Raw genomic sequence first — 9,958 nt, 5'->3', positions numbered from 1 at the left:
AGGGTTTTAGGGTTTTAGGGTTTTAGGGTTTTAGGGTTTTAGTGTTTTAGTGTTTTAGGGTTAGGGATAGGGTTAGGGTTAGGGTTAGGGTTAGGGTAAGGGTTAGGGTTAGGTTATATTTGTCTCTATTCCTAAAGTCACCATTGTAGCCTTAAGTTATAAAGTACCTAAGATACAAACCAACACAACTGCAGTATTCAGCGTATGAAGCTTCTTTATTGATTTATGATTTCTAAACACAATCACCTACTGGAAGAGTACCTAAAATACAGAACAGCAAAGTTACAAAATTTTAACATATGTTCAAAGGCTTTCTTTGCAAATTACATACTTTTCAAATATAATCACTGCTAGAACGGTTTCAGAAATTTTCACCCTCCTGTAAATCTGTCACTGGGAGCTCAGCACAAGGGGACAGTCAAGGCCCACGCAAGCCCACTGGGCATTGCGGAAGGCAGGAGGGGTGCTGGCAGGTTCTAGTGATCCCTGTGCCAGGCATTCCCGAAGTCACAGAAATTTCTAAACTGAAAAGTAAGAAAAAAAAATTCAAAATAACTTTTATCCGTTGCCCTTTGCAATCTTCCTGCACTCGGAATCCTAAAATGTGCTGTGCAATCTGCAAGGCTTGACAAATCCCAAAGGTTTTCATGAGCCCCATGGTGTATTTGGATTGAGTCCGTGAACCTCAGGTGCTGAGAGGAGACTGAGGACTGAGGAAAGGTGAGACTGACTGGTCTGTAATTCCCTGGCTCATCCATTTTCCCCTTCTTGAAAAATGGGGTCATATTTCCCTTTCTCCAGTCATCAGGAACTTCACCTGAGTGCCATGATTTTTCAAATATGATGGCCAGTGTCTTAGCAACTTCATTTGCCAGCTCCTTCAGGACCCGCAGATGGATGTCCAGGTCCCATGGACTTGTGTACGTTTAGGTTTTTAAAGATGGTCTCAAACCAGATCCTCTCCTACAGTGGGCCTAGGGTCTTTATTCTCACGTTCCCTGTGTCTGCATTCCAAGACTTGGGTGGTGCGGTCAGAGCCTTTGCCAGTGAAGACAGAGGCAAAGAAGTCATTAAGAACCTCAGCCGTCTGCAAATCTAGGGTAGCCAGTTCTCTTGATAGTTTCTGGAGGGGGCCTACGTTGTCCCTACCCTATCTTTCATTTGCAATGTAACTATAGAATCCCTTCCTGTTATCTTTCACACCCCTAGCCAAGTTTAATTCTAACTGGGCCTTAGCTTTCCTAACCTGGTCCATAGCTTCTCAGACAACATCCCTGTATTCTTCCCAGACTGCCTGTCCTTGCTTCCACCTTTTATAAGCCTTTTTTTTCCTTCCGAGTTTCCTCAGCAGCTCCTTATCCATCCAGTCAGGTCTCCTGGCCGTCCTGCTGCACTTCCTTCTAGTTGCGATGCAATACTCTTGAGCTTGTAGTAGGAGATCCTTGAATATCAACCAACAACCTTGGGCTCCCCTGCCCTCTAGGGCTATATCCCATGGAACCTTACTAAGCAGGTTCCTGAAGAGGCCAAAGTCTGCTCTCTTGAAGTCCAGGGCAGTGAGCTCGCTGCACGCTCTTCTCACTGTGCTGAGGATCTCAAATTCGACCATCTCATGATGGCTGCAACCAAGGCTGCTCTGGAGTGTCACATTTCCAATGAGCCCTTCCCTGTTGGTGAGCATGAGGTCTGGCATGGCACCCCTCCTTGTCGGCTCCTCTATTACTTGCAGAAGGAAGTTATCTTCCACACAATCGAGGAACCTCCTGGATTGCTTGTGCTGGGCCGTACCATTGCTCCAACAGATGTCAGGGTGGTTGAAGTCCCCCATGAGAACAAGGGCCTGTGAGCGTGAGGCTCTTCCTATCTGTCTGTAGAGTGCTTCGTCCACAGAGTCCTCTTGATCAGGTGGTCTCTAGCAGATGCCCACAGTAATGTCTCCCATGGCTGTTCTCCCTTTAAACCTGACCCATCAACTCTCTGTTGACTGCTCACCTGTCCTCAGACAGAGTTGCATGCTCTGAAGCCATCACAAAGGCCTGGCGGTCGCTGTGGAGACACCCATTGTGACGGGGCCCCCACGCTGAGCGTTGGGTATTTAAGGAGCCAGAGCCCTGCAGTAACCAGTGCAGAGGAGACCCCTCCCTCGGGAGGCTGCATTTCCCGTGGCTGCCCTGCGCATCCAGGTACATGTTCTTTGACTTTGCAATCCTGTTTTAGTGTTGCCTTGAAACACATGGTGGGTGCGTGCTCTAAAGGGAGGAGAAGCTGTCAGGAGATGTGCTGGTGCCATCCCAGCTGTAGGAGCAGGGGATGGGTGAGGAGGAGGCGCTGGGCTTGTTCCTGTGCTTGGAGCTGAGCTCTGCCTGCAGAGGTGCTGGGGGCGAAGCAGGAGCCTTCTGTGTGCAGGAGCTGCTGGTGTCAGAGGTGCTGAGAAGGTGTCAGGGCAGGAGAACTTCTACCTCCCAGTCAGAGCCTGCTGCCTCGGACAATCCATGGGATCTGTCAGGGGGACTCCCTTGGTTTCTCTGTGTAGATAAGGAGGATGATGATGTTCTGCAGAGCAGGGCTTCACTATGCACTGTGCGATGGCCAGTGTAAGGCAGGCCTTTGTCCCGGGGCTGGCTGCAGGCTGTGACTGCGGGTGTGCAGCGAGGGGTGCCCATCTCTGTCCTTGCGAGCAGGGTCGCTGCAGCCTAGGGGCTGTGTGCAGGGGCAGGAGCTCTGCCTCCTGCTAGGGTCAGCACTCAGCTATGAGGATGAAAGGCACGGACCCAGAGGTATTTGCCAAGCACATCTGTGTTTGCCTTGCAATTACATTAGGCGAAAGGTCTATCAACATCCTCTTGCCAGTTCCGACGTCCTTGTTCCTTGCCAGTTCCAACATCTTCCAAGTACCAGTCAGGGACGGGTCACTCCTAATTGCCTGCTGTAGTTCCTCCTTCCCATGGTCTCTGACAGTTTCGATGCATTCCAACCCCCACACTCAGCCTGCCCGGGAGCTCCCCACAGTGCTGGGGGAGAAGCTCGGGGGGAAGGAACAACACCTGGCAGGAAAGGAAAGGAAAGGAAAAGCGTTCTTGTGCACTGGAGAAGGTGCTGTGTGAGTCAGGGCTGCTCAGAGCTCCACATGACTCTGAGTTCAGAGGGTCCTTCTGAAAGACACTGAGGCAGCATTTGCCTTCAAAGGAAGGATTCTGAGCTCTGATGTTTTCCACTCTTGGTGGGCAGGTTGGGCAGTGGGAGCTGGGAATTTCCTTCTCTGCTTTGGAGAAGGCACCGAGAGTCTTGTCAGGACTTGTGTGAGCTTCTCCTGAGACCCTGCACAGGCAGAGATGCTCCTGGGCAGAGCCCTGCTGCCGGGAGGGGTGTGCAGGGCAGAGCTGAGCACACAGCCCATGGGATGGGCTCTGGGAGCACTGAGAGGGAGCAGAGCTGGGCCCAGAGCAGCAGCTCCTGGCAGGGACAGCTCCAGGCGGCAGAGACATGGGCAGGGAGTGGGGGGAAAGTGCAGCCCAGGCCTGGGGAGGGTGCGTTCAGGCAGCTCTCTTGGTGTCTGGCACTGGAGGTGGCTGCTGGCCATGCTCTGCTGGGCACAGTCCTTTGCTTCTCCCCATGAGACCTCCGTCATCTGCTCTTTGAATCATTGCTCCCCTGCTCTCAGCACAGGATGCTTGGTTGTTATTAAGATCAATCTGTGGTTGAAGGCAACTTAAAAGCACTGCAAGTGGAAGCAGTGGTCAAATGGGAAAGGACTCTTAGTGGCTCTGGACTAAGCTAGAAAGAGCTGAGAACTTCCAACTGTATCAATACTCTTCCCATTTTCAGTCATCCGTAGAATACTTTATACGCCAAAGGAAAAATGTCAGCAGTGTTATACTAGGAAATAAAGAACACAGACAAAAGGATTTTTGATGAGAAAATGAACATGAGCCAGCTGTGTGCAGTCGCTTGGGGTATTGTGTGCAGTTCTGGTGTCCTCAACATCAAAAGGACATGGAACTGTTGGAGCAAGTCCAGAGGAGGGCCACAAGGATGATGAGGGGACTGGAGCACCTCCCATATGAAGACAGGCTGAGAAAGTTGGGGCTGTTCAGCCTGGAGAAGAGAAGGCTGCGTGGAGACCTCATAGCAGCCTTCCAGTATCTAAAGGAGGCCTATTAATATGCTGGAGAGGGCCTCTTCACTAGGGACTGTAGTGATAGGACAAGGGGTAACATGCTCAAACATAAACAGAGGAAGTTTAGATTGGATATAAGGAAGAAGTTCTTGACTGTAAGGGTGGTGAGGCACTGGAAGAGGTTGCCCAGGGAAGTCGTGAATGCTCCATCCCTGGCAGTGTTCAAGGTCATTTTGGATAGAGCCTTGGGTGACATGGTTTAGTGTGAGGTGGCCCTGCCCATAGCAGGGGGGTTGGAACTAGATGGTCTGAAGGTCCTTTTCAACCCTAACTATTCTATGATTCTACAATTCTAAGGCCATGCCGAGCCTCTCTTGTGCAGCCCAGACTCATCCGAGTCAGAAGTACAAATAGTGAACTTTACAATCAAGTTGGAATTTATCTGCTATCCCTTGTGATTATCAGAGCTGGACAAAGCACTGCTTCAGAGCAAACCTGACTCCCATCCAACCTGGCCTTGAACACTGCGAAGGATGGGGCAGCCACAGCTTCTCTGCTGGTTAGGGTTCTCTGCTGGGTTAGGGTTAGGGTTAGGGTTTTAGGGGGTTAGGGCGTTAGGGGGTTAGGGCGTTAGGGCGTTAGGGTGTTAGGGTGTTAGGGTGTTAGGGGGTTAGGGTTAGGGTTTTATGGGGTTAGGGTTTTATGGGGTTAGGGTTTTAGGGTTTTAGGGTTTTAGGGTTTTAGGGTTAGGGTTAGGGTTAGGGTTAAGTGTTAGGGTTAGGGGTTAGGGTTAGGGTTCGGGTTAGGGTTAGGGTTAGGGTAAGGGTTAGGTTAGGTTATATTTGTCTCTATTCCTAAAGTCACCATTGTAGCCTTTAGTTATAAAGTACCTAAGATACAAACCAACACAACTGCAGTATTCAGCGTATGAAGCTTCTCTATTGATTTATGATTTCTAAACACAATCACCTACTGGAACAGTACCTAAAATACAGAACAGCAAAGTTACAAAATTTTAACCTATGTTCAAAGGCTTTCTTTGCAAACTACAAACTTTTCAAATATAATCACTGCTAGAACGGTTTCAGAAATTTTCACCCTCCTGTAAATCTGTCACTGGGAGCTCAGCACAAGGGGACAGTCAAGGCCCACGCAAGCCCACTGGGCATTGCGGAAGGCAGGAGGGGTGCTGGCAGGTTCTAGTGATCCCTGTGCCAGGCATTCCCGAAGTCACAGAAATTTCTAAACTGAAAAGTAAGAAAAAAAAATTCAAAATAACTTTTATCCGTTGCCCTTTGCAATCTTCCTGCACTCGGAATCCTAAAATGTGCTGTGCAATCTGCAAGGCTTGACAAATCCCAAAGGTTTTCATGAGCCCCATGGTGTATTTGGATTGAGTCCGTGAACCTCAGGTGCTGAGAGGAGACTGAGGACTGAGGAAAGGTGAGACTGACTGGTCTGTAATTCCCTGGCTCATCCATTTTCCCCTTCTTGAAAAATGGGGTCATATTTCCCTTTCTCCAGTCATCAGGAACTTCACCTGAGTGCCATGATTTTTCAAATATGATGGCCAGTGTCTTAGCAACTTCATTTGCCAGCTCCTTCAGGACCCGCAGATGGATGTCCAGGTCCCATGGACTTGTGTACGTTTAGGTTTTTAAAGATGGTCTCAAACCAGATCCTCTCCTACAGTGGGCCTAGGGTCTTTATTCTCACGTTCCCTGTGTCTGCATTCCAAGACTTGGGTGGTGCGGTCAGAGCCTTTGCCAGTGAAGACAAAGGCAAAGAAGTCATTAAGAACCTCAGCCGTCTGCAAATCTAGGGTAGCCAGTTCTCTTGATAGTTTCTGGAGGGGGCCTACGTTGTCCCTACCCTATCTTTCATTTGCAATGTAACTATAGAATCCCTTCCTGTTATCTTTCACACCCCTAGCCAAGTTTAATTCTAACTGGGCCTTAGCTTTCCTAACCTGGTCCATAGCTTCTCAGACAACATCCCTGTATTCTTCCCAGACTGCCTGTCCTTGCTTCCACCTTTTATAAGCCTTTTTTTTCCTTCCGAGTTTCCTCAGCAGCTCCTTATCCATCCAGTCAGGTCTCCTGGCCGTCCTGCTGCACTTCCTTCTAGTTGCGATGCAATACTCTTGAGCTTGTAGTAGGAGATCCTTGAATATCAACCAACAACCTTGGGCTCCCCTGCCCTCTAGGGCTATATCCCATGGAACCTTACTAAGCAGGTTCCTGAAGGGGCCAAAGTCTGCTCTCTTGAAGTCCAGGGCAGTGAGCTCGCTGCACGCTCTTCTCACTGTGCTGAGGATCTCAAATTCGACCATCTCATGATGGCTGCAACCAAGGCTGCTCTGGAGTGTCACATTTCCAATGAGCCCTTCCCTGTTGGTGAGCATGAGGTCTGGCATGGCACCCCTCCTTGTCGGCTCCTCTATTACTTGCAGAAGGAAGTTATCTTCCACACAATCGAGGAACCTCCTGGATTGCTTGTGCTGGGCCGTACCATTGCTCCAACAGATGTCAGGGTGGTTGAAGTCCCCCATGAGAACAAGGGCCTGCGAGCGTGAGGCTCTTCCTATCTGTCTGTAGAGTGCTTCATCCACAGAGTCCTCTTGATCAGGTGGTCTCTAGCAGATGCCCACAGTAATGTCTCCCATGGCTGTTCTCCCTTTAAACCTGACCCATCAACTCTCTGTTGACTGCTCACCTGTCCTCAGACAGAGTTGCATGCTCTGAAGCCATCACAAAGGCCTGGCGGTCGCTGTGGAGACACCCATTGTGACGGGGCCCCCACGCTGAGCGTTGGGTATTTAAGGAGCCAGAGCCCTGCAGTAACCAGTGCAGAGGAGACCCCTCCCTCGGGAGGCTGCATTTCCCGTGGCTGCCCTGCGCATCCAGGTACATGTTCTTTGACTTTGCAATCCTGTTTTAGTGTTGCCTTGAAACACATGGTGGGTGCGTGCTCTAAAGGGAGGAGAAGCTGTCAGGAGATGTGCTGGTGCCATCCCAGCTGTAGGAGCAGGGGATGGGTGAGGAGGAGGCGCTGGGCTTGTTCCTGTGCTTGGAGCTGAGCTCTGCCTGCAGAGGTGCTGGGGGCGAAGCAGGAGCCTTCTGTGTGCAGGAGCTGCTGGTGTCAGAGGTGCTGAGAAGGTGTCAGGGCAGGAGAACTTCTACCTCCCAGTCAGAGCCTGCTGCCTCGGACAGTCCGTGGGATCTGTCAGGGGGACTCCCTTGGTTTCTCTGTGTAGATAAGGAGGATGATGATGTTCTGCAGAGCAGGGCTTCACTATGCACTGTGCGATGGCCAGTGTAAGGCAGGCCTTTGTCCCGGGGCTGGCTGCAGGCTGTGACTGCGGGTGTGCAGCGAGGGGTGCCCATCTCTGTCCTTGCGAGCAGGGTCGCTGCAGCCTAGGGGCTGTGTGCAGGGGCAGGAGCTCTGCCTCCTGCCAGGGTCAGCACTCAGCTATGAGGATGAAAGGCACGGACCCAGAGGTATTTGCCAAGCACATCTGTGTTTGCCTTGCAATTACATTAGGCGAAAGGTCTATCAACATCCTCTTGCCAGTTCCGACGTCCTTGTTCCTTGCCAGTTCCAACATCTTCCAAGTACCAGTCAGGGACGGGTCACTCCTAATTGCCTGCTGTAGTTCCTCCTTCCCATGGTCTCTGACAGTTTCGATGCATTCCAACCCCCACACTCAGCCTGCCCGGGAGCTCCCCACAGTGCTGGGGGAGAAGCTCGGGGGGAAGGAACAACACCTGGCAGGAAAGGAAAGGAAAGGAAAGGAAAAGCGTTCTTGTGCACTGGAGAAGGTGCTGTGTGAGTCAGGGCTGCTCAGAGCTCCACATGACTCTGAGTTCAGAGGGTCCTTCTGAAAGACACTGAGGCAGCATTTGCCTTCAAAGGAAGGATTCTGAGCTCTGATGTTTTCCACTCTTGGTGGGCAGGTTGGGCAGTGGGAGCTGGGAATTTCCTTCTCTGCTTTGGAGAAGGCACCGAGAGTCTTGTCAGGACTTGTGTGAGCTTCTCCTGAGACCCTGCACAGGCAGAGATGCTCCTGGGCAGAGCCCTGCTGCCGGGAGGGGTGTGCAGGGCAGAGCTGAGCACACAGCCCATGGGATGGGCTCTGGGAGCACTGAGAGGGAGCAGAGCTGGGCCCAGAGCAGCAGCTCCTGGCAGGGAGAGCTCCAGGCGGCAGAGACATGGGCAGGGAGTGGGGGGAAAGTGCAGCCCAGGCCTGGGGAGGGTGCGTTCAGGCAGCTCTCTTGGTGTCTGGCACTGGAGGTGGCTGCTGGCCATGCTCTGCTGGGCACAGTCCTTTGCTTCTCCCCATGAGACCTCCGTCATCTGCTCTTTGAATCATTGCTCCCCTGCTCTCAGCACAGGATGCTTGGTTGTTATTAAGATCAATCTGTGGTTGAAGGCAACTTAAAAGCACTGCAAGTGGAAGCAGTGGTCAAATGGGAAAGGACTCTTAGTGGCTCTGGACTAAGCTAGAAAGAGCTGAGAACTTCCAACTGTATCAATACTCTTCCCATTTTCAGTCATCCGTAGAATACTTTATACGCCAAAGGAAAAATGTCAGCAGTGTTATACTAGGAAATAAAGAACACAGACAAAAGGATTTTTGATGAGAAAATGAACATGAGCCAGCTGTGTGCAGTCGCTTGGGGTATTGTGTGCAGTTCTGGTGTCCTCAACATCAAAAGGACATGGAACTGTTGGAGCAAGTCCAGAGGAGGGCCACAAGGATGATGAGGGGACTGGAGCACCTCCCATATGAAGACAGGCTGAGAAAGTTGGGGCTGTTCAGCCTGGAGAAGAGAAGGCTGCGTGGAGACCTCATAGCAGCCTTCCAGTATCTAAAGGAGGCCTATTAATATGCTGGAGAGGGCCTCTTCACTAGGGACTGTAGTGATAGGACAAGGGGTAACATGCTCAAACATAAACAGAGGAAGTTTAGATTGGATATAAGGAAGAAGTTCTTGACTGTAAGGGTGGTGAGGCACTGGAAGAGGTTGCCCAGGGAAGTCGTGAATGCTCCATCCCTGGCAGTGTTCAAGGTCATTTTGGATAGAGCCTTGGGTGACATGGTTTAGTGTGAGGTGGCCCTGCCCATAGCAGGGGGGTTGGAACTAGATGGTCTGAAGGTCCTTTTCAACCCTAACTATTCTATGATTCTACAATTCTAAGGCCATGCCGAGCCTCTCTTGTGCAGCCCAGACTCATCCGAGTCAGAAGTACAAATAGTGAACTTTACAATCAAGTTGGAATTTATCTGCTATCCCTTGTGATTATCAGAGCTGGACAAAGCACTGCTTCAGAGCAAACCTGACTCCCATCCAACCTGGCCTTGAACACTGCGAAGGATGGGGCAGCCACAGCTTCTCTGCTGGTTAGGGTTCTCTGCTGGGTTAGGGTTAGGGTTAGGGTTTTAGGGGGTTAGGGCGTTAGGGGGTTAGGGCGTTAGGGCGTTAGGGTGTTAGGGTGTTAGGGGGTTAGGGGGTTAGGGTTAGGGTTTTATGGGGTTAGGGTTTTATGGGGTTAGGGTTTTAGGGTTTTAGGGTTTTAGGGTTTTAGGGTTAGGGTTAGGGTTAGGGTTAAGTGTTAGGGTTAGGGGTTAGGGTTAGGGTTCGGGTTAGGGTTAGGGTTAGGGTAAGGGTTAGGTTTAGGTTATATTTGTCTCTATTCCTAAAGTCACCATTTTAGCCTTTAGTTATAAAGTACCTAAGATACAAACCAACACAACTGCAGTATTCAGCGTATGAAGCTTCTCTATTGATTTATGATTTCTAAACACAATCACCTACTGGAACAGTACCTAAAATACAG

The sequence above is a fragment of the Psittacula echo genome, assembly GCF_963264785.1.
Source record: "Psittacula echo genome assembly, contig: SCAFFOLD_33, whole genome shotgun sequence".
Lineage (NCBI taxonomy): Eukaryota > Metazoa > Chordata > Aves > Psittaciformes > Psittacidae > Psittacula > Psittacula echo.
Note: the sequence above shows the minus strand (reverse complement) of the source record.